The 27,889-nt window shown below is 45.4% G+C and overlaps 1 pseudogene; it reads left to right on the top strand.

The window, feature by feature from the left end:
* Positions 1 to 1,168: 1,168 nt before the first annotated feature.
* On the top strand, positions 1,169 to 5,338 carry LOC123067950 (uncharacterized; annotated as a pseudogene).
* The last annotated feature ends 22,551 nt before the right edge of the window (positions 5,339 to 27,889 follow it).

Here is a 27,889-nt window from a genome sequence, read left to right as displayed (position 1 = left end):
GATTGAGAAATTTGATCAGCAGGTAGATGGAGGAAAAAAAGGGATGGCAGATCTGATGCTCCCTGCGAGCTCCAAGGAGGAAACTGTGAAGAGGATGGAAGATGATCTAATAATTAGAGATCTCAAAGGAAAAGAGGATGTGGTGATGCCTGTTTCCTCTTTTGATCTGATCCAACAACAACAATGGTTTGGGGCTCTGATAACAGATGTCCCAGCAAAAGATGGAGAGCTCGTCTGGGGGTGGAATTGTTACCCCTCCTGAAAGCAGTAGAGGTGCCCTAACTAATGAGGCTCAGAAAGATTTTAATGTAGGAAAAGATCACATGATCAAAAGTGAAGCTAACATCGATGTGGGGAACAAGCAGGGTCAGAAAGGATGGCTTCAAAACAACAGGTTTGGCCAGAGAGAGAGAGAGCTTGGATCAAAACAAAACTGGTGGAAACTTCAGAGTGATATGCAACAAATGTAAGGACACCGGGCACCTGACTAGGGACTGCAAGTTACCAAATTGTATTATCTGTGGCAAGAATTCTCACATCACTGAGGATTGTGCTTGGCCAAAACAAATCAAGCCAACTCCCAAGTTCATTGGATATGCAGCCAGAGGATTGGGAGTGCTGCTGGTGCAAAATTCTAAAGAGGTGGTCAGTAGTGAGCAGATTAACCCTATGGCAATTGTGAACATATCTTCTGGGAAGATTAATGAGATTCAATTTCTGAAAGGTTTTAACTACATGTTCAGTTGGAATTGGCAATGGCGATGCAAAAAACATGGAGACCAAGCTTACCTGATGAGATTCCCCAGCAAAAGTAGACTGGCAGAACTTCACAAGTTTGGAAATTTCAATCTGCTGGGGACCAATGCTGTGATTAATGTAGACAGCTAGACATATGACACTTAAGCTATTGGCAAGTTACACACAGTGTGGGTGCAGTTTGGGAAAATCCCTGAGTGTTTTAGTCATTTTTTTGGTATGTCTGAGGTGACTACTTCTATTGGTCCTGTTTTGGAAATTGATATGGCCACCATTTTGAAAGAGAAAATCAAGGCTAAGGTGGGAGTCAGATATTTTTGAAAAATTCCTCATCAAACTGAGATTACTAACAAGGACCTGATGATATACAGAATCAGCATTGAGTTGGAGGAAGTAGTTGAATAAGGGTGGTATGATGAGAAGAGAAAGTTTGAGACCATGGGACCTGAACTGGAGGGAAATGATATGGGAGGTCAGAAAAAAATTTAAAATTGATGGGTCAGGAGTTAATGGAAATAAAGAAAACATCTCCTTCGGAAGTATAGGACTCAAGCAATTTGAGGAGATGCAACAGAAGAATGATGAGATCTTGAAGATGCAGGAAAATTTTATGCTAGAGGTGAGATTGAGAAAGAAAATGGAGGTGGAGCTAGATAAAGCCCTTACAAAATTTCAAGAGGTGGAAGAAATCAGATGCAGAAATGATGCTTGGAAAGTTATGGAGGAAAAAAAGACTGCTATGTGGGGAATTGAGAAGAGAAGTCTGCTGGAAATGATCCATGGTCAGCAGGAGCTGATAAAAAATTGCATAGAAAAGATTGATGCTTGGGAAGAGAAAGAAATATATGGAGAAGAATTGGGTGAGAAGAATCAAATGGAATCTGAAGTACCCCAGGACAATGCACCAGAAGATGCTTATGCAGAGCCTGTGGATTATTCAGCTAGTCAAGATTTTGTTGAATCACTAGGCACAAAACTAGGGATTCACAAGAAGGAGGAAGGAGACAAAGATAAAGACAAGGATGGACCTGCTAGAAGAAGTGATAGAAACCTAGACAAGAAAGATGCTAAAATAGAAGATCTGGCCAAGGAAAGGGCAGCTGAAAAATACAATTATTGTAAGAATCCTGTTCTTTCTGATAAAAAAATTTCTTTATATGATATGGCTAACATGGTTGGAATTGATTTGGGATGTGCTCTTGATATGGTTACCCACAACCTAGACCTGATTTCTAATATGGAACAGGCTAGAAGAGATATATATCTCCAGAAAATCATAAATGAGAATAGGGAGGAGAATAAAGATGACTCTCCAAGTCTTATTGACATTGGAGATGTTGAATTAGAGGACTTGTGCTCTGAAGGAGATAATTCTGAGGGTGATATAGAGATAGAACATCATGACAAATTGAAAAAGATTTTCTCTAGTAACAAAAAAAGGAGAGGTGGAAAGCTAGCCTTTGGGGCTGGAGAAATATCCATCTTGAGTGGGGGGATAGAACGAAAAAAATAAAAGAAAGAATAAATGAGAGGCATGTTTTGGAATGTCAGGGGGCTTGGGAAGGATATTAAGAGAAATTTCATTAGAGATACCATTTTGGAAAAACAATTAGATTTTGTTGGACTTCATGAAACCATTAAAAGTGACTTCACAAAAAATGAGTTAAATAACCTTGCTGGAGGATAGAGTTTTCTCTGGGAATGGATTGCCCCTAGAGGCAAATCTGGGGGGATTTTTGTAGGAATAAATAGTGAGTGCTTTGATATTTTGCAAGTGGAAAAAGGGTCATATTTCATTAAATTACTCTTGTTTGATAAAATAGCCATGTTCAGTTGGAATCTAGTCACAGTTTATGGTGATGCTCAAAAATATGGGAAAGCAGCCTTTGTGGCTGAATTATCCAGATTTTATCAAGACAATACACATCCTTGTGTGACCGGGGGACATTTTAATTTGATCAGGAATAGTTCTGAAAAAATGAGCCTGGAGGACTAGATCATTTTAGTTTTGTTTTCAATGCTATCATTGAGCACGCTGGACTCAGGGAACTCCCACCGAATGGGAGAAAATATACATGGGCCAACAACTTGCCTGATCCCAGATATGAGAAACTGGATAGGATTTTAATCTTTCCAGATTGGGAGGACAAATACCCCCTAGCTATGGTTAATGCAATGGAAAGGGAAATTTTTGACCACACCCCTCTGCTGTTGGACACTGGGGATCATAGGAAAACCCAACCTATTTTTAGATTTGAAAATGCCTGGATGCTCATGGGAGGCTTTAGGGAATTTGTGGAAAAATTGGAATATTAATTGTAAAGGCTCTAGTTTAGACATATGGCAAACAAAGTTGAAAACATTAGAAAGAAAATAAGGGGGTGGATTATTAATGCCAATGCTGATTACAGAAAAAGGAAAAAGAGATGTTAGAGTTACTGGATGAGATTGATAAAAAAGCTGAAATTAATGGACTTGGCTTTCTAGATAGAGAGATTCTGGAAAACTAGAGGAAAGAACTGAAAGACATCCTGAAGATGGAGGATATCAAATGGTTGCAAAGATACAAAGATAAGGAGATAAAAGAGGGGGACACTAATACTAGATATTATCATGCCAAAGTTAATGGCAGAAAAAGGAAAAATATGATTACTAGACTTGAACATGAGGGGGAACCCATTGAGGGAGATGCCAAACTCATGGAGCATGTAACCACCTACTACAAAGATCTATTTGGTCAAGCTGAAAAAACTAATATCAATTTGGACATTCAAAACCCTGTGGGGATATCCACACAAGAAGAAAATGATTTGATTAAACCTTTTAGTTTGGAAGAAATTAAAAATGTGGTTATCAATATGGAAAGAAACAAAAGCCCAGGCCCTGATGGATTTGCTGTAGACTTTTAAAAACATTTTTCGGAGCTACTAAAGGCAGATCTGAAAGCTATTTTAGATGAATTTCATATGGGCAAAGTGGATTTGGCCAGATTAAACTATGGGATTATTACCCTAGTTCCAAAATTGAAAGATGCTAGACCTATCTGCCTTTTAAATGTCAGTTTTAAGATTATCACCAAAATACTAATGAATAGACTGAGCAAGGTAGTTAACCCTATCATTTCACCCATCCAAACTGCCTTTGTGAAAGGTAGATATATTATGGAGGGAGTGGCGATTCTGCATGAGGCTCTTAACTCTATAAAAAATAAAAAATAAAGTGCTATGCTATTCAAAGTTGACTTTGAAAAAGCATATGAAAAAATCAAGTGGCCTTTTGTTCATAAGATGCTCAAGTTAAAAAACTTTCCTGACAAATGGTGTGACTGGGTATTACACACTATGAGAGGGGGACATGTGGCAGTCAAGGTAAATGATGACATAGGTCCTTACTTCAAAACATTTAAAGGGCTGAGACAGGGGGATTCCTTATCTCCTCTGTTATTCGATTTGGCAGTTGATGCTCCTGCCATCATTCTAGATAAAGCTAGAGAGGAAGGGTTTGTAAAAGGGGTCCTCACTGATTTCTATGACAATGGATTCAATATGCTGCAATATGCAGATGACACCATTTTCTTATTACAAGAAGATGAAGATTCTGCCAGAAATCTAAAATTTATCTTAACTGCTTTTGAGCAAATGTCAGGTTTGACAATAAACTTTCATAAAAGTGAAACTTTCTTGTTTGGGGGGCCAGTGAAAAAAAGAACTATATAAGGGTATCTTCACCTGCATCTTGGGGGAAACCCCCCTGAAATACTTGGGGTTACCCATTTCCAACAAAAGAATTAGAAACAAGATGTGGAAGAATGTCACTGAAAAAATTGAGAAAAGATGTGCCTGCTGGCAGGGTAGACTACTAAATATTGCAGGAAGAGTCACTCTGGTGCAATCCTGCTTGTCCAACATTCCTATATACATGATGTCCTTTTATCTCCTGCCAGCTAGAGTCAGGAAAAAAAATAGATTTTTATAGAGCTAGGATGGTGTGGCAATCAGAGGAAGACAAAAAGAAATACCATTTGGTAAAATGGAAAACCTGTTGTCTTCCAAAACAACAGGGAGCCTAGGTATTATTAATATTAAAATGTTTAATGTTGCTTTATTGGCTAAAAGGCTATGGAAACTTGAGAATGATTAGGGTTTTTGGGATGGAATTGTTAAAAGAAAATATGTTGGGGACAAATGTAGTTCTAGAATTAAACATAAAAATGGGGATTCCCAATTCTAGTCTGATCTCTTGAAAATTAGAAAATATTTTTATCCACATGTTAAAAAATTGGGAGATGGCAGAAACACCAGGTTTTGGGAAGACTGGTGGGTTGGAGATAAATCCCTCAAAGAGGCTTACCCCTCTCTGTTTTTTATTAGCAATGATAAGGGGATTACAATTAGAGAAGCGATTGATAAGGGTTGGGATGGTTTAACCTTCAGAAGAGCTCTCTATGGGGATACTAAGCTACTCTGGAATAGTATGAGAGCAAGGTGTGAAGAAGTTTTAATGCATGGGGGGAGGGACAAACCCATGTGGATGCTAACCTCTGACACAAGACTGTTAAATCACTGTATAGGTTTCTGATTAAGTCTGATGTAGGATTTCCCAGGTAGTTTCTTTGGAAGACAAATGTTCCTAATAAGATTAGACTCTTTCTTTGGCTGCTAGCAAGGAAAAGTATACTCACTAGAGATAATTTGTTGAAAAGAGGCCGGAAAGGAGAAATTGTGTATTTTGCGGCAAAGATGAAACAATAGATCATCTGTTTTTTCTTGATCTGGGCTCTAGTGAGTTGTGCATTTGATCTGAAATGTACACCTACGGACCTTAATGAGTGTTTCGGAACATGGTTATTTTTTTCGGAAAGATAGCAAGAAACTTATATTGGTTGGCGTCTCAGCGTTACTGTGGGAAATATGGAGATGTAGAAATAACATTGTGTTTGATAGAAAAATGATTTCTGACCCAGTGGGTATTGTGAAAATGATGTGTGGATGGATTTCTGACTGGGCTATTTTGCAGAAAAAGTGCCTAGGGGAAAGAGTGTTGATGCTGGGAGCAAAACTCATTGTGCAAGTAGCAAGTGATGTCTACAAAGCTGCGCAAGGCTGGCGTTTTGGAGTTCTTTGAATCCACCAGTGCTGAGGACTTCTTCTTTTGGCACTTAGACAAACTGGAGCGATGTGAAAGATCTGCGAAAGAGGCTTAACTTTGGCGCTTGCCTTGCTGTTGCGCTATATCCCTGTAGTTTCCTGTTGCTTTGTTTAGGTTGAGATACTCCTCTGAGTTGTAATAGGGATAGACTTTATTTCAGTTGGGATCTCAGTAGAACCCTGTTTGGATGCTTGGTTTGATGGTTTCTCTAATGGAAATCGGAGGGGAAACCCTCTGTTGCTCAAAAAACAAGAAGGCTAGGGTTGCAGAAACCACACTTGTACGGAATTATGCCCAAAACCACTAATTCCAAGGCTAATTTTTTGCAAATAAAACTAGTTGGCGGCTTTACCCCATTTAATGACGATTATGACAGATGGTATCCGCAAAAGCTGACATGGAATAATGGTTGACATTTGACTGTGTTAGATGAAGGGGATCTATATAGATTTACAAAGACACCCTTATTCAAAAATGAAAAAAAAGCAATCAACCCCTCCACCCCGTCACCTGCCTCCTCATCTGTCCTCAATTGAGGTGACAACATGCTTGCAGCCAGCACCGGCGACCGGCGCGGGGGAATGGTGCTCGACCAACGCAGGGTAGGTGCGGGGGAGCTGCTTGTCGGCCGACGCAGGGGGGTTCGGGGGAGTTGCTGGTTGGCTGGCTCGGACATCAGTCAACGGCGACGGCAGTTGGCGGTGGCATGACTTGCGAGGCCAAGAGGAAAAGGATATGCAGTGACAAGGCCGGAGTGCCCACCCTCGACATCGTGCTTGACCACCATGACGCAGTTGAATTCCGTGAGGTGGCTGAGACAGACGGGTGGGATGGTGAGGCCCACAGCCATGACGGGGCGGCGGTTGCTCATTTTCCAGGACATATTCCATCGAATCTGGTGCGTGGAAGGGAGAGGAGGTCGGAGCCGGTGTACGGTGCGTGCACGCCAAGGAAGCACAGTGGTACAGACCGGAGGGGCTGATCATTAATTGAATCTAGCTCACATAGCAAAATTTAAGAGAGGGTTGCGGGAAAGATTTGACACCTTCTTCAGATTCCAATCTGTCCCAGCATTCAATATCATCGAACTGCAGATTTATAGAGGCAAGCTGTGCATCTGAAAAGGGAGTATGATCAACTCTGGAGACTTTGTGAGCACCAGCTGCCCGAAGGACGGGAACGTCATGTCGGGACCGCAGATGGTGACCAACATAGGGTTGTCCGAAAGGCGCAACTATTTTAGACAAGGAAATGTACCGTCAGATGCACTTGAACTCTCCTGAGCCGTGCTCGTTATTTCACCATGATGCCCCATCCTCCGAAATGCTTCCATCATGTTGCCGCAGAAATGTGCCTCTAGCTGTTCAAGGCAGGGCAGGTACATTTGAGGGAGTCCTGGATTTGGGGGTCCTCAGCTGTCCGGCCTAGGAGTTTGGGTCGGGTTGCATGGGACGCACATGATCACGTCGAAGATCATCTATCGTGTACGGATGGGACTTATCAATACGTTGGCGGCAAGAATGGAGTCCGGAGGCTTCTTTCCCTGATAAACTAACTTTGTACCATCTATAGAGCCCCTCCGTTTTGTATATAAACTGGAGGGGTTAGACCGTGGAGGCCAACTTTTCACCATCGTTGGAATCCTCATAGGTTAGCCACCTAGGCTTATCCATCACGATCTCGAGGTAGATCATCTCTTGTAATCTTCCTATTCAATGATCATAATCAAGCAGGAGTAGGGTTTTACCTCCATTAAGAGGGCTCGAACCTGGGTAAACATTGTGTCCCCTCGCCTCATGTTACCATTGTTCCTTAAACGCATAGCTTGGGCCCCCCTACCCGAGATCTGCCAGTTTTGACACCGACATTGGTGCTTTCATTGAGAGCTCGACCATGCTGTCTGCCAAAAGCGATCTATGACTCGTCTGGTCATCAATGACAACATCACTTCCGGAGGGTGCCTGGATCCAGGGAGGACCCTCCGGTTCAGCGGTTTTACCATGAAGGCACACACGGCCGTCGATCCCACAAGTCTCCTCACGGCCGCCGGACACCGTCCTCGCATTGCTCCCAAGTACTCCGAAAAACTGGATCCAGCAGATGTTTCACCTTTAAACGAATTGCTAGACAGCATGGCTGTCCTAGGGGTCTCAACGGACTATGGTCGGATCGGGCTCAGGCCTGACCAGAGGGAAATCAATCACCCATCGGTCACCCACTTCGTGGCAATAGTCGAGGAACCGTTCACCGACTCCCTAGTATTGAGGACCATGTATGTCCGGGTCCCCGAATCCCCCGAGCCGGATGCTTCCCCTTCGGAAGGAACTTTAATCCTGCCGGACTCTAACTCAGCAGCATGGCCGCGAGAGCCCTCGCGCTTAGCCGGACCAGAACCAGTCACTACGGAAGCCATTCTAGCTCCATACACGGACGTGGGACATGATTCGAAATTCAATCCACCAACCCACCATAATCTATACTCTCCAAGCAACTCAGGTCCTCTAGATATATATGACCTGATGCATGTACGGCAGCAGCCCCAGGAAATGGTCCACCACTTATGGGCCAGATTCCTGCTTGTTAAAAACAAGATCAACGACTGTTCGAACGATGACGTAGTCTTGGACTTCCACTGTAACTGCACAAATGATGGGATATTGAATGCCGTGACCGCCGCCACATACAGAGCTTCATGGAGTTGTCGCAGGTAATACAAAAGTACTATGCAATGGAAAGCATATGGAGGGCTCAGAAAACTCAATTGGAGCCCGCCACGTCGATGCAGAGTGCGGCCCGGGCTAAAAGAATATACCCCAGTGGGTCACCCGACAATCGGGTTGCGGGTAGGAAGAACAAGCCCTTCACGGGACATAGGTCCGTTCTTGACGAACTATTGGACAAACCCTGCCCGATCCATACTACTCCACACACAATCTCATCCCATAGCCTCTGGGCATGCTGGGTACTCCGACAGGTAGCAAAAAGTGGGGAGTCAATCCTCACCACAACCACATGAGGATATTCACCAGAGAAGGACAATTTCAACATCTGATAGTCTTGGAGACTTTTTCCTCTAACAACTGGTGCAAACGGGCGCTACTCGACCTCGCCGAAGTTCATCAAGTTACCAAACTGACTCCATGGAACGACACGGCAATAACTTTTACGACCGAAGAAGAACCAAAGGCTCGGTCCGTCCAAGCACCCGCCGCCTTGGTACTAAACCCCACCGTAGATGGTTTTCGTGCTCATAGACGATGGTAGTGGACTGGACCTCATATATGAGGACATGCTCGATAAGATACAGATGGAAAGGTCACGCATTGAGCAAAGTAACACAACCTTTCGAGGTATTATCCCAAGTCGGGAAGCACACGGCTCGGGAAAAATCAAGCTGGATGTGGTGTTCGGCACACCTAAGAACTATAGATTCGAAGAGTTACTCTTCCACGTGGTCTCCTTTAACAGTGGGTATCATGCTATCCTCGGCTGAGATGCTTTCTCACGCTTCCAAGCTATACCCCATTACGGTTACATGAAGCTCAAAATGCCCGGCCCTAACGGAATCATCAAAATCTCAAGCGACCCGGACAAGGCTCTCTGTGCCGAAAACAAGACCGCATCCTTGGCCTTGGAGGCACTTCCTGAAGCCCTAGTGGCAGAAGAATTAACCACCCTACAAGCTACAGTGGATAGGGACGATGGCATCCTTGATAAAAGATCCAAGTCCACCTCTTTCAAGCCAGCCAAGGAAATAGTAAAATTCCAAGTACACCCGACGAACCCCAATAAAACAGCATCCATAGGGGCACAGCTGGATCTGGCAGTGGACGCCGCCTTATGCGCATTCTTGGGTGAGAACTGGGATATCTTTGCCTGGCATCCTTCAGACATGTCCGGCATCCCACGAAGACTGGCCGAACACAGTCTCAATATAATCAAGGGATTTAAGCACGCAAAATACACACTAGGGAGATTATCCAAACCCAAGCATCAAGCTATGGGAGAAAAGCTAACCAAGCTACTGGAGGCTGGGTTCATTTGGGAAATCAAACATCCGGATTGGCTAGCCAATCTGGTTATGGTCCCTAAAAAGGACAAATCAGGGCATCTGTGTGTCGACTTCAAGGACCTCAACAAGGCCTACTGTCGGTGTCAAAACCGGCGGATCTTGTGTAGGGGGTCCCAAACTGTGTGTCTAAGGCTAATGGTAACATGAGGCTGGGGACACAATGTTTACCCAGGTTTGGGCCCTCTCGATGGAGGTAATACCCTACTTCCTGCTTGATTGATCTTGATGATATGCGTATTACAAGAGTTGATCTACCACGAGATCGTAGAGGCTAAACCCTAGGAGCTAACCTATGATTATGATTGTCCTTGTCCTACGGACTAAACCCTCCGGTTTATATAGACACCGGAGGGGGCTAGGGTTACACAGAGTCGGTTACAGAGAAGGAGATCTACATATCCGAATCACCAAGCTTGCCTTCCACGCAAAGGAGAGTCCCATCTGGACACGAGACGAAGTCTTCAATCTTGTATCTTCATAGTCCAACAGTCTGGCCAAAGTATATAGTCCGCCTATCCGAGTACCCCCTAATCCAGGACTCCCTCAGTAGCCCCTGAACCAAGCTTCAATGACAATGAGTCCGGCGCGCAAATTGTCTTCGGCATTGCGAGGTGGATTCCTTCTCCGAATACAACATAGAAGATCTTGAATACGAGGATTGTGTCCGGCTCTGCAAAATAATTTACACATACCACCGTAGAGAGCATAGTTTTTCACGAATCGAATCTGCTGACAATTCTTCATAACTTGATATCACACTGTGGCTCGGTCATTATTTGAACCGTTTTTCTCAACCAGCTGCTGCGCATATTGCGAGGCGGTTTTCTTGGCATGTCTTGTCGAAGCAGAGATCGTGTCCCCTTACCACGGGATTCTCATCAATACGGGCATGGGTAACCCAACCGTGCCATCAATCGCGGCGCGTGGGGAACGAGCGGGTTTTACTAGGCAAGCGGGGAGGTGCATAGTTTCTATTGCTTCTATAAAGAGATAAGGACTCGTCTTTCTCACCCACACCTTCTTCTCTCTCTGCTCATCCATTCCCTTTCGCTCGAGCCGTAGCACCCAAGCGTTCGTCTTCTCCACCAAAAGAGGTCTTGCAAAAATGTCTGGATCCAGACAGGAGGCAAATGGATGGCCTCTACCTTCCAAGAGAAGGATATCAAAAAGCTTCGGGAGGCCGGGTACCTAGCCAAGAAAATCGGCCACCGTCTTCTGATGGTGAGATAGATTGTCCCCACTCCGGAGCCCCACAAGAGGGTTGTATTCCTCCCTCATTTTGTCTGCGGGCTTGGGTTTCCCCTTCACCCATTTGTTTGCGGCATCATGTATCATTACGGGATCGATTTTCATGATCTATCCCCTAATTCCTTCCTCAACATCTCGACATTTATCATCGTGCGCGAGGACTTTATCAGCATCTCGCCACACTTTGGCTTATGGCTGAAGATTTTCAATGTGAAGTCCAAGGTAGTGAACGGCGAGCATGCTGAGTGCGGAGGCACCATGGTGAGCAAGATGCCCAAGGTCACATGGAAAACAGGCACTTTCAATGATTCCGTCAAGGATTCGCAGCAGCAATGGTTTTACATCACTGAGCTGCGAGGCAAAAAGTGGGCCGCTGCTCCCGAATTGCGTCCGGAGCCCCCCTGCGGCTTACGTCCTGGCCCAAGAAGGGCCTGAACTGGTCTTCGTCCGACGAACTGTCGGTGCTCCAGACACGCGTCAAGGGTATGGAAGACAAGAACATCAAGCTTGTCAATGTAGTCCAGGTGATGTTAGTTCGCCTGGTTCTTCCTTATCAGCACCGAGCTTGCAATTTGTGGGAATACGACCCGACCGAGCACCATACCCTGCGGGAGCTCTATGGCTCCTCGCACGAGGATATCTGGAAGGTGCTTTTTAAGCCCGGCAAATCATGGCCGGACTCCGCTGAGGACCGTGGGTACCAACTGTCCCGCCCTGCAAGTCCGGTAAGTCACTGCTATGTTTTGGCAATTCATATGTTTCATTGGCATATCCCGAGGAAGACACTTTAAGGTGCTTTCCACAATTCTCCTAGGGATGGACGAAGAAAGCGGGGCAGGTACACTGTCCGGTCCCACTGCCGGAAGAGCCGGCCGGCCCACTTCTAACGAAGATGCTGGTCCCAGCGCCTTACAAGGCGCCGAAGAAGAAGGCCAAAAAGGAGGCCAAGGAGACCAAGGGCGGCCTCCGTCGCCGCAGCGCTTCGGACACAAATCCAAAGACTCCAATGCCCATTCTTCCTCCGAAGAGGACAAGGAGGAGGAAGAAGATGAGTCCCCCGCGGGGAAAAAAATAAAAGGACGGCCTCCTCATCCTTGGAGGCCGAATCGCCTAAGAGGGGAAAACCCCCACTTCCAGAGGCGTCCACCACCGCTGCCGATAGCAGCCCGGAGTGGGATCCCAGGGCCCAGCCCCTGGTGAACTCGTGAGTATACAAAGCCCGAACACACCTATGCATCTAGGATCATTATGGCGTAATATTTTAATCTGCGCCATAATTTTTGCACTCCGGCGAGGTCCCGCACCGCAAATCCTCGTCGGAGGATTCGTTGAGCTAGGATGCCATAGAGAGCGAGACACCCTCGAAGGCCCCTTACCCTAAACATAGGAATGACACCGAGGTGTCATCCCAGAAGGACCCAGACCAGGGAGAGGGAAAGACTATAAAAGCAGCGCCAAGAGGTGAAACTTCAGGGGCCGGATATATGGGAGCGAAGGTTCCCATGAGCGTCGACGGCGGGGGCGATCTCAAATTCGGCCCATAGCCGGACACAGTCCCGGAGACCTTTAAGGCTCCAGAATCAGGCAGGCAGCCTCCCTCGGCTGGAGGGGGCGTGCCTGCTCCGCCGACAACCTCTGTCCAACCAGAGGTGCAGGACAGCTTATCGACAGTGCTAAAAATTGCTTCCATCATCGATAAACATCGCGCCCTTATGGGTGCGGTGATTGAGAAGATCCAGTCCTCTGAAAGTGGACTGAATGAATCCTGCATCATCCTTATAAAAGGCTTTGAGGTATGTTTTATGAAGTTTTGAAGATTGTCATAGTATGGATAATTGCCCCTGATACACTGTTCGGCGAAAGAAATAACCGGACAGAAGATCAAATTTCTGTTCGCAGGAGACTCAGTTGATGACATATATATCTCTTCCTTTATAAGCAGGTGTCCGTAGCGACTGCCGCCTCTCATACTGCGGAAGTATCCGGACTGAAGCAGAGTCTGGAGCGGGCCGAAGAAGAACTTGGCCAAGTGAAGAAGCAGTTGGATGATAAGCAAGGTATGCCGAAAGCTTGTTCGGTTTAGCACAAATGAATAAGTGTGCCTGATGAAAGTATTTTTATTGTGCGCTCTAGGGGCGATGGCCAAAATTGAGACTCTTAAGAAGGTTGTGGCCGAAGCTGAGAAGAAGGCAGCTGCGGAGCAGGCTCTTTGCGAAAAGCACGAGGCCAGGGTCATTGAAGCTGAACGAGAGCTTCAGGATGCCGTGAAGAAAAGCGATACTTTGGAGCAAAGCTTATCAGGGAAAGAAACCAAACTCGCCCAAGCTCTCCAAGCCGCAAATGATGCTTGGGAGGAAGCCCAAGGTGCTCTGAAGGAAATTCAGGAGGCGAGGAAGATTGCGGCTGGTAAGGCTTTTTCTTATACAAGGCGATCTTTATTTTGTGCAAGGAGAAAATCAAGTTGATAAATTGAATTCTGATTTCTCCAGGGGCGTTTGAAGAGCTGCCACACAGCATATCTGATGCCGCCCAATTCTACCGAGCTGATGAAAAGGAGACTGCGGAAAAGCTCTTCTAGTCGCAGTATTTGGCGCCGAATTATCCGGTGCCATTTGCCAATCACCTGAAGCAGTTGATCGAACTGCAGAAGGCGGCCGAACTAGCCATGAAGGATTTGATTGTCCGGCTATGGCCCGCCGAGCCAATTCCAAGCAGTTACTTCGGGCTCGTGAAGCGGATTGTGAGTGCTTTCCCTCGGCTCGAAGTCATTAAGCGGTCGGTCTGTATGGAGGGTGCACGAATGGCATTTGCCCGCGCGAAAGTGCACTGGGGAAAGCTTGATGCTGAAAAGCTCATGACCGAGGGACCGCCGGAGGGGAAGGAGCACCGCAAGCCCGAATTATATTATGATAGTGTCCTGAAAGGAGCCCGCCTTCTGACGAAGCAATGTACCAAAGACATTGTATTTCCATGAAGACAGTCATGTTGTCCTTTGTAAGGCGGAACAAGGTCACTTTTATTATTTATTGCCTGTTATGTGAAAGTTTTTCCTCCTGTGCGGTCGTTTCATATATATTAATCCTGGAGTTAGCCAGTTGTCGGCTTCTGCCCCCACGTAGGAAGTACGGGGGTGTTCGGGATAAACCTGAACACTCTTTATCCCATTTTTGGGTCCTTGAAGGAGGTGTTCAGCACAACGAATGAAGCAATCAGACAATAGGGCTTTATCACTCTCACTTAGCCATAGGAGTTTAAGTAAGGTAGGCGCAGCCCCTGGTGTTCGGAAGACCGCACGAGGGGCTCTAGCAGCACCTGATCGGAAGAAAGACCGATCCATCACATGCTGCATTGGTTATGGCATTGTGCGGAATAAATCCTTAAAGATTTTACCCTCTCGAACAGTTGACCAACTCTCGCTGTATCATGATAGTCAGTTTTCGGCTTTCTCTACTGAGGTGCTCGTCCGGAAGAACCGGGACACAATCGCAGTAGTTCTCCCAGCGCTACCTTAGCCGATATAGCAGAACGTAAGGTACCAAAACATGGGAGCCGGGCAAACCCAACTATTGACCCAAGACATGATTCAGAGCTGATGCATATAATGCTATAAGTTCGGGGTGCCGAGCGACCGAGAAGGTGGTCGGACTTTATTGCCATAGTATGGGTACAATGAAGCCCCTAGCTTATTAGGGCATGACACGATGTACGGATGCCGTTATGACGAAAGGTGTCAATAAGAAATGATAGCAGATAAGTGTCATATAAATCTACATGTTGTATTCGAGTAATACGTCTACGCGTATGAGTACAGGTGATGTTATAAAAAGAAGTATGACGGTGGAACCTGCTGAGACCAGGCGGGAAGAAGCTGTGTGCGGATCCGGAGTTTACCAGATTGTCTTCGAGGGGAATATCTAAGGACTCCCCTTGCACGTCCGAGCTGATTCCATGTCGCCAGTCCTGTCTTGCGCAAAATCGAACCTGCAAAGGAAATGCTAGAAATATTTGTGTGCCACGGAGCAGTTGAGCCGCGGAATGTGGCCCTTCCCAACTCTTGCCGGAGTGTTTAATTGAACCTGGTCGAGCCGAGCTATCATGCCGTGAAGTAGTTCGGTCTCCTTTATCGGTGTCCGGGAGCTTGGCCGTCGAATCAAGGTTCGATTGAAAGGTGCCACTCGCTGCTTCTGCTGTTAAAGCGACGGTATACTCTTCGGCACCGAGGTGGAGTTCGGCTTTGCCCTTAATTGTGATCACGCCACACGGGCCGGGCATTTTGAGCTTTCCATAGGCATAGTGTGGTACCGCGTTGAATCGAGCCAACGCAGTTCGCCCCAGCAGTGCGTGATAATTATTGCGAAAAAGGACAATGTCGAAGACTAACTCTTCGGTATGGTAATTGTTTGGTGATCCGAAGACTACCTCCAGAGTGATGGAGCCTATACAACTGGCCTCCACACTTGGTATGACACCTTTAAAGGAGGTTTTAGTGGGTTTGATCATCGAGCGATCGATATCCATCTGGCGCACTGTGTCCTGATACAGTAGGTTTAGACTGTTGCCTCCGTCCATAAGGACTTGTGTGAGGTGGAACCCGCAAACTATTGGGTTGAGGATAAGTGCGGCTGAATTGCCCTGGTTGGTATTGGCCGGATGATCTGTACGATCGAAAGTGATCGGCCATATTTTGTACTGTGGGGCGACTTGCTTCGTTGATTCGACATCCTGAAAAGTGCACGTCCGTTCCCGTTTGGGATGTGGATGGCGTTTATCATGTTCACCGTTTTGATTTGCGGGGGAAATTTCTTTTGCCCTCTATTGTTTGGTGATCTGCGCTCCTCGTCGTCTTCATCACTTTAAGACCCCTTCTCCTTGTTTTCGGCGCCTGACCTGCCGGCTTGTTTGAAGACCCAGCATTCTCGGTTAGTGTGATTGACTGTTGTTCCTGGGGTACCATGGATTTGGCATGGGCGGTCAAGTATGCGGTCCAGACCGGGCGGGCCCGAATGTTCTTTCGAAATGGCTTTTTCCGCTGACCGGAATTAGACCCACGGAATCCGGCGTTGACTGTCGTATCTTTGGCGTCGTCACTATTTTTGTGACGCTTGTGTTTGTTGTGTCGAGGCTTGCCGTTGGTGTCTCTGGCTTCTGATGTGCCAGGATTGCTTGTTGTGTTGTTGCTACAAGCCAACCAGCTATGTTTGCCCGCGCAAAAGCGGGTCATGAGTGTCGTGAGGGCTGCCATGGGGACACGGCTAAACCCTAGGAGCTAGCCTACTTCCTTCTTGATTGATCTTGATGATATGAGTATTACAAGAGTTGATCTACCACGAGATCGTAGAGGCTAAACCCTAGGAGCTAGCCTATGATTATGATTATCATTGTCCTACGGACTAAACCCTCCGGTTTATATAGACACCGAAGGGGGCTAGGGTTACACAGAGTCGGTTACAGAGAAGGAGATCTACATATCCGAATCGCCAAGCTTGCCTTCCACGCAAAGGAGAGTCCCATCCGGACACGGGATGAAGTCTTCAATCTTGTATCTTCATTATCCAACAGTCCGGCCAAAGTATATAGTCCGGCTGTCCGAGTACCCCCTAATCCAGGACTCCCTCACGTGCCCTAAAGATCCTTTCCCATTGCCCGGCATTGACCAAATTATCGATGCAACTTCAGGACACGATTCACTCTATTTCCTCGATGCTTATTCCGGATACCATCAGATCAAGATGAAGGAATCAGACCAGGCTGCAACTGCATTCATCACCCCTTATGGTTCATTTTGCTTCAACATTATGCCCTTCGGACTCAAGAATGCCAGGGCTACCTACCGGCGCATGATTCAAACATGCCTGGAAAAACAAATAGGAAAAACAGTCGAAGTGTACATGGACGATGTGGTCATTAAAACAAAACATGTCGAGTCACTGGTGGATGATCTTCGCTTTACCTTTGACAATCTCTGAACATACGACATCCGTCCTAATCTGTAATAATGTGTCTTTGGAGTTCCAGCCGGAAAGTTGATGGGGTTCATTGTTTCCCATAGAGGAATTGAGGCAAACCCAGCAAAAATACGAGCTCTGTCTCAATTGGCCACGCCAACAGACCTAAAGTAGGTCCAGAAATTAGCTGGATGTGTAGCGGCTTTTAGTCGATTTATCTCCAAATGAGGAGGAAATGCATTGCCATTATACAAGCTACTGCGCCATACAGATAACTTCAAGTGGACGGACGCAGCCACAACCGGATTGGAAGAAATAAAAGCCCTTGTCGCAATCAACCCAATCTTGGCCGCACCTGGCGTTGGAGAGCCTATGTTATTATACATTGCGGCAACCAACCCAATATTAAGCGCCGTCCTCGTCATCAAATGAGGGGAGGAGGGACATAAATTCCCCACCCAAAAACCTGTTTACTACGTATCAGAGGTCCTTACACCTTGCAAATCCTGATACCCGCACTATCAGAAGATAGCCTACACAGTCTTTATGGCGTCTCGCAAACTTCGACACTACTTTTAAGGGTGTTCGATCACAGTGGCATCTGAGGTACCACTGAATGACATCATTAATAACAGATACGCCACGGGTCGTATAGCAAATTGGGCCACTGAGCTATTACCTTTCAAAGACATATACAAGCCACGCCGGGCTATTAAATCCCAGGTGTTGGCCGACTTTATAGCCGAATGGACGGAAGCCGAACTCCCTAAAGAGTAAAACTCCTATTCTAATTGGGTCATGTACTTTGATGGCTCCAAAATGCTGGCAGGCCTGGGGGCTGGCGTAATCCTCACATCCCCCACTGGGAATACAGTCCGCTACGTATTACAAATCATGTATACGGACTCTAATAATGCAGCCGAGTATGAGGCGCTGCTGCACGGTCTTTGTATGGCTGTCTCCATGGGCATACAACGCTTGGAGGTGCGCGGTGAATCAAGCCTCGCAATTTCCCAGGTCAACAGAGAATTTGATGCAAAGGACCCGAAAATGATGGCATACAAAACGCCATATTTAAAATGTCTACTCAGTTCGACGGACTTGAGTTCCATCATGTCTCCCGGGAAAGTAATTAGGCAGCCGACATCCTCGCTCGTATGGGTGCTAAACGTGACCCCGTGCCACCCAACACCTTTGTGGAATGGCTTTTCAAGCCTTCCGTGGTGTGGCAAGGTGAGAGCGGTGAAGGCAAAGCATACCTGATCACACCCCCAGCCGCCGAACACAATGCGGACAATGTCAGGGGTTTGGATATCGAGATAACACCCTCCGCTCATGAGATCATGGCTGTTATCACCCCTTGGACCGAACCTTACTTGTCCTACCTCAATAGGCAAGAGCTCCCCGACGATCAACATGAAGCACGATGTATAGTTCGGCTCTCCAAAGCCTTCAAAGTACACGAAGGTGAACTATATAAAAGAAGTAGAACCGGAGTCCTTCAAAGGTGTATCTTCGAAGAGGAGGGAAGGCAGCTCTTGGCAGAGATACACGCCGGACTCGGCGGTCATCACGATGCAGCACGCGCCCTCATAAGAAAGGCGTTCCGGACAGGCTTTTTCTGGCCTACGGCTCGAGCTGACGCTCAAGACCTTGTCCAATGTTGCGTAGGCTGCCAACTCTTCACCAATAAGAGCCACATGCCTCCCACCGCATTAAGAACAATCCCCATTACTTGTCCCTTCACGGTCTGGGGGATTGACATGGTCGGACCCCTTAAAGGGGAAGCCACAAAAAGAAATACCTATTGGTCATGGTGGATAAATTCACCAAATGGATAGAAGCCAAACCAGTTAAAACAGCTGAGGCCGGACCAGTGATCGATTTTATATTAGGCGTAGTCCACCGTTATGGTGTCCCGCATAGTATCATCACTTACAATGGCTCTAACTTCACAGCTGATGAGGTGAAAAGGTGGCGCGCCAAGTTGGGCATTAAACTCGACTATGCATCCGTATACCACCCCCAAACGAATGGCCAAGTCGAACGGGCCAATGGTCTGATCATGAGTGATATCAAACCAAGACTCGTGCGTTCTTTACAAGATTCAGATAAGCACTGGGTTGAGGAACTCGATTCTGTACTCTGGGGACTCCGGACGACGCCCAATCGAACGACTGGATACACAACCTTCTTTATGGTGTACGATGCTGAAGCCGTATTACCCTGCGATATTATTCTTGACTCACCTAGAGTGCGCATGTACGAAGAGAAAGAAGCTGAACTTGATCGGCAGGACGACCTGGATGGACTAGAAGACGAGTGCGATGTAGCTAAGGCCCGTTCCGCATTTTATCAACAACATGCCAGGCATTACCAAAGTAGAGAAGTGCGGGCTAAAACCTATAATGCTGGTGAACTTGTTCTACGCCCCCCGGAGAAGAAAAAGGATAAGCTCAAACCCAAATGGGAGCGCCCCTTCATTATCGATGAAGTCCTTATTGGAGGGGCCTATCGCCTTCGCAATGCGGAGGATAATCGCCTTAAGCCGAACCCATGGAACGCCGCCCGGCTGCGAAGATTTTACGCATAATTCGGCCCCTTCATGTCTAAGTTAAAATCTAGGTTTCTTCTTTTCATTTTATTTTTCTTCTTACCCTCTTTAACCCTCCCTTCTTATATTGTATGTTCAGATAAATCACATTGTCGGGGGTACAAATCTTCAAATGTATACATCCCATCATACACGGGGGCTTCTTTTGAAAGAAGCATTTTATTGCAAAGATTAAAAGCTTCTTTGGTCCGTACTATTTGTTGTTTCTGCCATTTTATGCACCTCTATGACTTAAGTTTTTCCCAAGCTGGGTTGCCTCGCTCCTATGCTTATACCCTACGTTCCCGATTGTTCGGCTAGGGTGTAAAGGGAGCACCTATGCGATTCTTATAACCAGGTCATCCGGCGCTGTACCTCAGACGGGTGAAGCCGAAAGCTAGCGTTCTTCAGAGAATATTTGGGTGACACATATTTGACAGGATGTTTTCAGCATAAAGCATAGTAAGTGTATATCTGTACTTCAGATAAAAGCCCAACCTAAGAAAAGGAACCCCTAACGGAACTATTTTTCTTGGAAGATGTTTCTTACATTAAAAAGTAATATAACATAACTCCGCCGATCATAGTTTGTCTATTTAAGCAATATGACCGGATTGCATGGTTTTCGACAATACCAAATGTTTACTGTTAAACATAGTATGCGGAAACACTCCAACCTCTTTGGTTCGAAGGTGGAAGTCGAAGGTCTGCGATGACAAAATTTACATACAATTCGGCAGGAGATAAGTTCGATCGTAAAGTACATGGGTACATCAAATCAAACGCTCAGTCCCTTTCTATGCCATCTAATAGGCTATCTAATTTAAAATCCCGTTGGGAAAACTTCGCTGATGTCATTACTTGGTCATATACCAAGTTTATGGGAATTTCCTTCCCGTCGAGTCGCCGCGGTCCAACCCTGGCCATATGGTTCGGGTCAAGACCAGTATAGCATGTATTCACCATGGCCCATGCCTCTCGAGCGCCTTCACGGTAGGCCGATGTCTTCCACAGCTCGAAACAACGCCGGGCACCCTTGAAAAGATCAGCCAACCCCTCCATACTTTCTGGAGGGACGTCGGAGGGCCACAAGGCCTTGTCCATGTTCTTCATTGCCTTTTGAGCACATTCGTGCAGCTTGTCCAACTCCTTCAGAATGTCACTCTGAAGAACTGGCATTTCCTGCTCGGGGCGGCCGGTCAACATACCTGCATCAACTGAACTATCATATTCCGCATTATATGATTCTTTCAAATAATATGGATGGTTCGTAAGACATACCGAATATACCGCCCTCTAGTTTCCGGTTTTCTTGTTGTGCCTCTAAGAGTTGAGCCTTCAAGCTCTTCTTCGACCTGTTTCTTTACTTCATCTTCCAATTTTTTGTCATTACGGTAGTACAATGGGGCACTCTTTATTTCTTCAAGCTCCTGGGTCAGTGCATTGTTCTTCTCCTTAAGAACCTATGATCATCAAATGATCCATAAATCGGTTTGGTCACTCACTTTAAGTCTCGGGGGCTACTACTACTATCTATTAAGTAGTTGAATTGTTTTACCTGCATATCCTTTGAGAACAGGCGAGCGATCCTGATGAGTCTGTCCTGGACAGCTCGGATATAAGCACCCACGATGCTTAGGGCGTTGAACTCTGGCTCTGTTAAGGCAGGGGCATGTAAGGCTTCTTTTAAGTGACAATGATACATTGCACTTTCGACCTCGGAGTTGGTCACGGACATCTCATCCGTCTCCCCATGCGACGAGCGAGCCTGTGCTGCATCAGCATGCGCCCCAATCCCAATTGGTATCTCCGGCGCCGGATTAGCCGTAGCTTGGCTGGCTGGGACCTTTACCCACGGTACACCGAATACCCCTCCTGCGATAATAGAGGGAGGATTCGAATGACGGCCTGACTTCACGACCGAATAATAACAAAGAAGTATATACCTTTTCGATGGTGGAGCAGGTTCGGAGGCGCTGCTGGCCTCCTTCCATTTTTCACGGCCTTTCCACAAAGATGCTGACCTTTTCTTGGCCGCTCTCCATTGGGTATGGCCCAATGAGCACCGATCCTGACCGATCCTGCGAAGTATGGTCCAATGTAGAAACAATGAAACTGGTGGAAATATTTCTCTTCCTTGAGAATAGAATTTCCAAACACTTACCTTCACAAAGGGATAAAGGTCAGGGTAGTCAGCCATAATGGCCACCTCCAAGCCGTCAAGGCTCGCCTGATAGTAGACTCCATCTTTGAACTCTACAAATATGTCCGGAAACTCGTGGAATCCAGGGTCTTCATCACGATCATGATCCTCGGGCTGGGGGGGGGCAGTTAATGTTCTCGACAACCTGCCTCCACGACTGTTCAAAAATGGAATAGTCAAGATATCCGGTCAGTGCATTCCTATGGGTAAAAGGGAATTCAGCGGTCAAAAATCTTACCCATCCAATAGGAGAGTACATGGCATAGGCCTCTCGACAATTTACACGCATAAAGTCCTCTTCCTCTCCTTTATATAGGTTGGCCAGAGCTGCCGCTAATACGGCTTGGCCATCCGGCCCCTTTCGCCTATAGCAGGATGCGTCGTCCTCCCCGTTGTATTCCCATAAAGGAGTTACTTGGGATTGAAGGTGTTGAATGCATCTCTTTATTGTGATAGCCATGACTTCTACGATGGAGAGTCCGGAATGGGTCAGTAGCTTGATATTGTTTACCAAGTTCATCACTTCTGCACTATCATCTTGGGCGGAGGATTTGGGCACCGGTTGTACAACTTATTCAAGGGGGCGCTGGAAAATTTTGGCAGTCCGCGCCGAACATGGTCCGGGAGGGGTACATCGTCAATGTAGAACCATTCCGAAGACCATTCGGCAGATCCTTTCTTCGGGGTCCCGACGGGGTAACTGGATCCGGCTATACGCTATACTTCGGCACCGCCTACTTCGGAAATAGACCCGCCGCCCTGATGGCGGGGGACGAGGCAGAAGAACTTTTTCATAGTTCAAAGTGAGCCTCGCATCCTAGGAACAGTTCGCAAAGAGCGACAAAACCGGAGATGTGTAAAATAGAACCTAGTGTGAGGTTGTGCAGCTGGATCCCGTAGTATTCCAGTAGGCCCCTGAGAAAGGGGTGGATTGGGAATCCCACGCCCCTCAAAAGAAATGATGTGAAGAACACCCTCTCCCCTTGACTGGGATTGGGAAAATTTTCCGCCAATGCATCAATACCTATGGTGGTTAGCCCCACCCGCACGGAGACTAGATCTAGGGGAGGGAGGTATCCCTACGTCTTGAGTGGACTAAGCTGTAGGTGAGATATGGAACAACTCTGCCAGTCCCCCTCTTGCGGGCCATGAGGACGCAGGGAAGAACCAGGGGCGCTCGTCATGATTTTTTGTGGCTTGCTCTATTGCTTTTGGGTGCGATGCAAGATGACGACTTAGGGATCACGCCTCGCTTTATAGGCGCGGTTTGTGCCTCCCAGGAATATTAAAATATAGGATAATAGACCATTCGCATTCACTCAAGCGCATGGGAATCAAGGCAATAGCAGGGAGGAATCGTAAAAGACTGGACATGGAAGCCAATGCTGGACTACCTTCAATCCGGAGTACAATGGAGAACCCGCCTTGCAAAGACGAAGACTCATGTCCGCATACTACATCGACATTGAAGGCAATTTCGGGGGCTACTGAGGGAGTCCTCGATTTGGGGGTCCTCAGTTGTCCGCCCTAGGAGTTTGGGCCGGGTTGCATGGGCCGTAGAGGATCATGTCGAAGATCATTTATCGTGTCCGGATGGGACTTCTCAATACGTGGACAGCAAGAATGGAGTCAAGAGGCTTCTTTCCCTGATAAACCGACTTTGTACCATCTATAGACCCCTCCGGTGTGTATATGAACTGGAGGGGTTAGACTGTGGAGGCCAACTTTTCATCATTGTTGGAAGCCTCATAGATTAATCACCTAGGGTTAGCCATCACGATCTCGAGGTAGATCATCTCTTGTAATCTTCCTATTCGATAATCATAATCAAGCAGGATTAGGGTTTTACCTCCATTAAGAAGGCCCGAACCTGGGTAAACTTTGTGTCCCCTGGCCACCTGTTACCATTGATCCTTAGACACATAGCTTGGCCCCCTACCCGAGATCTTCCACTTTTGACACCGACAACATTGTCCAAGAGAGGTGCTCTAGCTTTGAGCAGCTATTCACATCCAAACAAGTGAGCCTCAGAAACACAGACGCTGGACATATTCCTACCCATGTGGTCTCTTTCAAGTTCACCATTGACCACATGAAGAGCCTATTCAGAGTACTGAAACAATAGTTTTGTTTTTGTCTTCCTGTTATTTGCTCCATATAATTTCCAGTTCATACAAGATCTATTGCGCAAAGTCGGCTGAAATAATATCAGAATAGAAGGGGTGTGTTTCTTTGAGATTCTGTAGTATATTAAATATCAAATGGGGAGATTCGTGTCCACATGTCTTAGTGATTCATACTCAGGAAAGCCATCTGCCTCAATACCACCTGCTTTCAATTGATGTAGGATGCCCAACTCTTGGAATATTGCAGGGTTATATTTGATAGAGCGTCCTCCATGATATGCCCGCCATGTCCTTAAGTATATTACTTGCAAATTAAGGTTAGATATGACATCCTTTGGTATTATGGTACAAGAACTTGAGCTTAAGGAGGTTTCTAAAGCAGTAAGGAAATTGATACATGTCAGGATTACATAACATATTGAGGTACTCCATGTTTGGAAGGAGCATAATTCTTTGGGTATGTCCTTGAGAAGGCGCGTTCTCAAATCTAGATATGTCAATAAAGTGAAATTCTTAATTATTTTAGCTATGCTTTTATCAATAGTTATTTTGAAGGCATAATGTTCTTAGTCTAAGGGGGCTATGATTAATACCAAATGGATGAAGTTTCCTCATTTCTTTTAACATCAATGAGATGTACTCATCTTTGCTCCAAGTGATGACAAATCTTTCTTTTATGCCAACTTTTGCATGAAAAAGCCACTTTTATTGTTCTCATCGCATGCACAAACGGTACATAATGTCATATCACACAGTACACTTTAACAAAACCATACCAATTTCCCTAGTTCAGGTAATAGGCATGCATATTCATAGTCGTCGATTTGTCTATATACTTTGTGTAGAAAATTTGAATGTCACTCTCATCAAGTAGATCTAAACCCATGCAGCATTGTGCAGGGTCTGCTTTAATAATCTCCCAATCCCGAACACATCCACATCATCAATTTTTCTCAATGTGTCATTTTATAAACTATATTAAGTAAGTTTTAATTTTTCAAAAACATTTTGTACATACATGGGTTTATCTTTGTCGCAACATGGTCATTCCATATGTTGGATAACATATTCCAATTAAATCAGATCATTTTTTGAATACATTGATTTTCTAATTATTATCGGACGTAATGTCAAATTTTCCGGCTCTTAAAGTTCAACATTAATTTGCAGAAACTGCTCGTTAAGAGTGGAGAAATAGCAAACCTCATGGAAATGTCCAATAGTTTAGTGGTCCTTGGATGAGTTATAAGCACATACTATTTATTTAGAGGCTATTTGGTTTGATGCCAACACTTGGCATTGTCAATACTTGGCAAGCCAACAATTGGCAATATCAAAACTTGGCAAAAATTGGCAGCTTCTTGTGAGGTTGGCAAGTAAAGTTGGTAGCCAAGCAAGCACTAGCCAATATTGGCATTTGTCAAATGTTGGCACGCCAATTTTTGGCATCAAACCAATCATGTTGTTATATGACACATTTTTAATTTTATTCATAATTAAATTTTATCTTTTCTACATATAATCTTAAAATTGTAGTTTTCTATTTAGCAACTACGTAATGATACAACTAAATATCAAAATACATATTTTTTACTGCATTCAATCTGAATTAGTTGACGCAACCTGTATACAAGGTATAGAGGATATTGTATAGAGGCTGCTTTTATTAATTTGGATCAGAAGGAGTATACAATTTTAACATATGTTATGGAAAATACTAATTTACTAAATTTGAAACATGTATTACTATGAGTTTGACGTGGTTTTTTTCGTATGAGAGACCTCCTTTTATTAACCAAACTATTATAGATCAGAGAAAAAGGGAAATTAACCAAATCATAAATCTTATGCATTAAAATGTGCCACTTAGATGAGTTGCATATATATGATTGGTGTTTGTGTCTATTAGTTCTCTTAAATATCATTGCCCAGAGTTATATAGTTGACCAAGATTTTTGGAATGCATACTTGCCTATCTTTTGTGCAACTACATAAAATGGATAATTATCTTTACGCTTCATTAAAAATTCTGGAATATGAAAAATTCATACCATGTTTTTTTCCTGAAACTGTTGCACTTTTTGTTGGGTTTTTTTCATGGAAAAACTGTTTTTCGTGTTCACGGATTGACCAATCAACTGGTATGACATGCATACTATGCATTTGGTCTTGAGTTAGCATTATTCGGCTCAACACAAGTGAAATGTGGGTGCATTTTTTCTTGGTTTTATGTATGTATGAAAATCAAGGGGAAAATAGCGTGCTATAGCAAAATAGCGCTGGCCTTAAAATATGCTATTAGCATGATATATCGTGCTATTAGTGAAGCATTGTACATTGTTTATTTTTGTACACTGTTTATTTAGCGAGACAATCTGAGGATGCTATAGCGTGCTATTTTTTCCAGTGATGAAAATGCTTGGCTTGTACTTGGTCAAGTGTTTTCACTCACAAAGGTATGCATGAAAATTTGTGCATCACTTTTTTTCTTGGTTTGATATGTAGTCTGCATCATAATGTGCAATTCAACCCCCAACAATAGTACTGACTTGCATTCCTCGTCTTAACTCACTCAATGTCAACCCAACTTATCAAGATTTATGAGTTTATTTTTGATTGGGAAAGTTATATGAAGATACATAACTTTTTTCATATTCGTTGGTTGTACGACAATAGTTTTCAGTAACATCGATACATACAAATTAGGATCCACTACTGAGTGGCCCTAGTTAAGCTTACATTTTACTATCCTATAATCCACCCTATGCTTGTGACCAAGACATTCAACGTCTTTTGCATCCATGTGTCGATGGATATGCTTTTGTTATAGATCTGTTTTGCCAGCACACGAGAATTACAGACGTGATCCAAGCTTTCAGGCTTGTGTGTCAATTGTGGTGTGAGGGCGTACTCGCTTGGTCTATGCCAAGTTCATAGTTCATAGGTACGTATCATAGTATCTTTTGTCCAAGAACGTGGCAAACATGTCAATGTATATGTTTAAATGGTGGTGATAAGAATTAATTTGTTACATGCATAAGGATCTAGGGAGGAGTGGTGATTTTTTACCACCAGGCTCCATGAAGTTCTTATTTTAAAATTTAAAGGAAAGAACATCAGGTGTGATGCCAAAATCCCAGGTGGCTTAGGGCATTTTTAACCAACCCCCTATAACCTGTTTGATTTTACTCCAGTAACCGGCACCTAGCCGATCCCCAATCCGTCATCAGTGGAGTATATTCTTACACCGGCCCTAAAAATTTCCCTGTTTTCGCTCCATCGGTTGGCGGCCAAGTAAAACATTGTGCCCTCTCTCACGTCCGTTCCACCGCTGCATCTCCGTCATCGTGCCTCCCGCCAGCCCAAGCGCTAGCTCGTTCCATCCCTTGCCCTCCGCCGCCGTTCTGCCTGTCGGCCAACTTGTTCGGCCCCCGTCGCCATCGCCAAAATGAAGGTGATACTCCGCCGCCGTCGCCATTGTTGAGTTGTCTGATTCCTTTCAAGTTTCTTATTTTTCTAGTGGCCGCCGCATCACACCCTGCTTGCGCACCGCTACAGATCACCCGCCACTCACCGGTTCGGTCTAAACCAGGTCGGCTGGCTTGTGCACCACCACCGCACCCCAAGTGTTTGAAGAATTGCCTAGGTGAGTTTTTTTTGTTTGTTTCTGTTTCAAGCGAGCCGTTGGATTGAACCGAACCATTTGGATTGTAGATGAAGAGGTTGAGGGAGATGGCATTGAAGGACTCCTCGTCATCCGAAGAAGAAGACGACAATGACTTTGACACTGTTTTAGGC

This window comes from Triticum aestivum, chromosome 3B (assembly GCF_018294505.1).
Source record: "Triticum aestivum cultivar Chinese Spring chromosome 3B, IWGSC CS RefSeq v2.1, whole genome shotgun sequence".
NCBI lineage: Eukaryota > Viridiplantae > Streptophyta > Magnoliopsida > Poales > Poaceae > Triticum > Triticum aestivum.
Note: the sequence above shows the minus strand (reverse complement) of the source record. Positions and strands in the feature narration are given on the sequence as shown.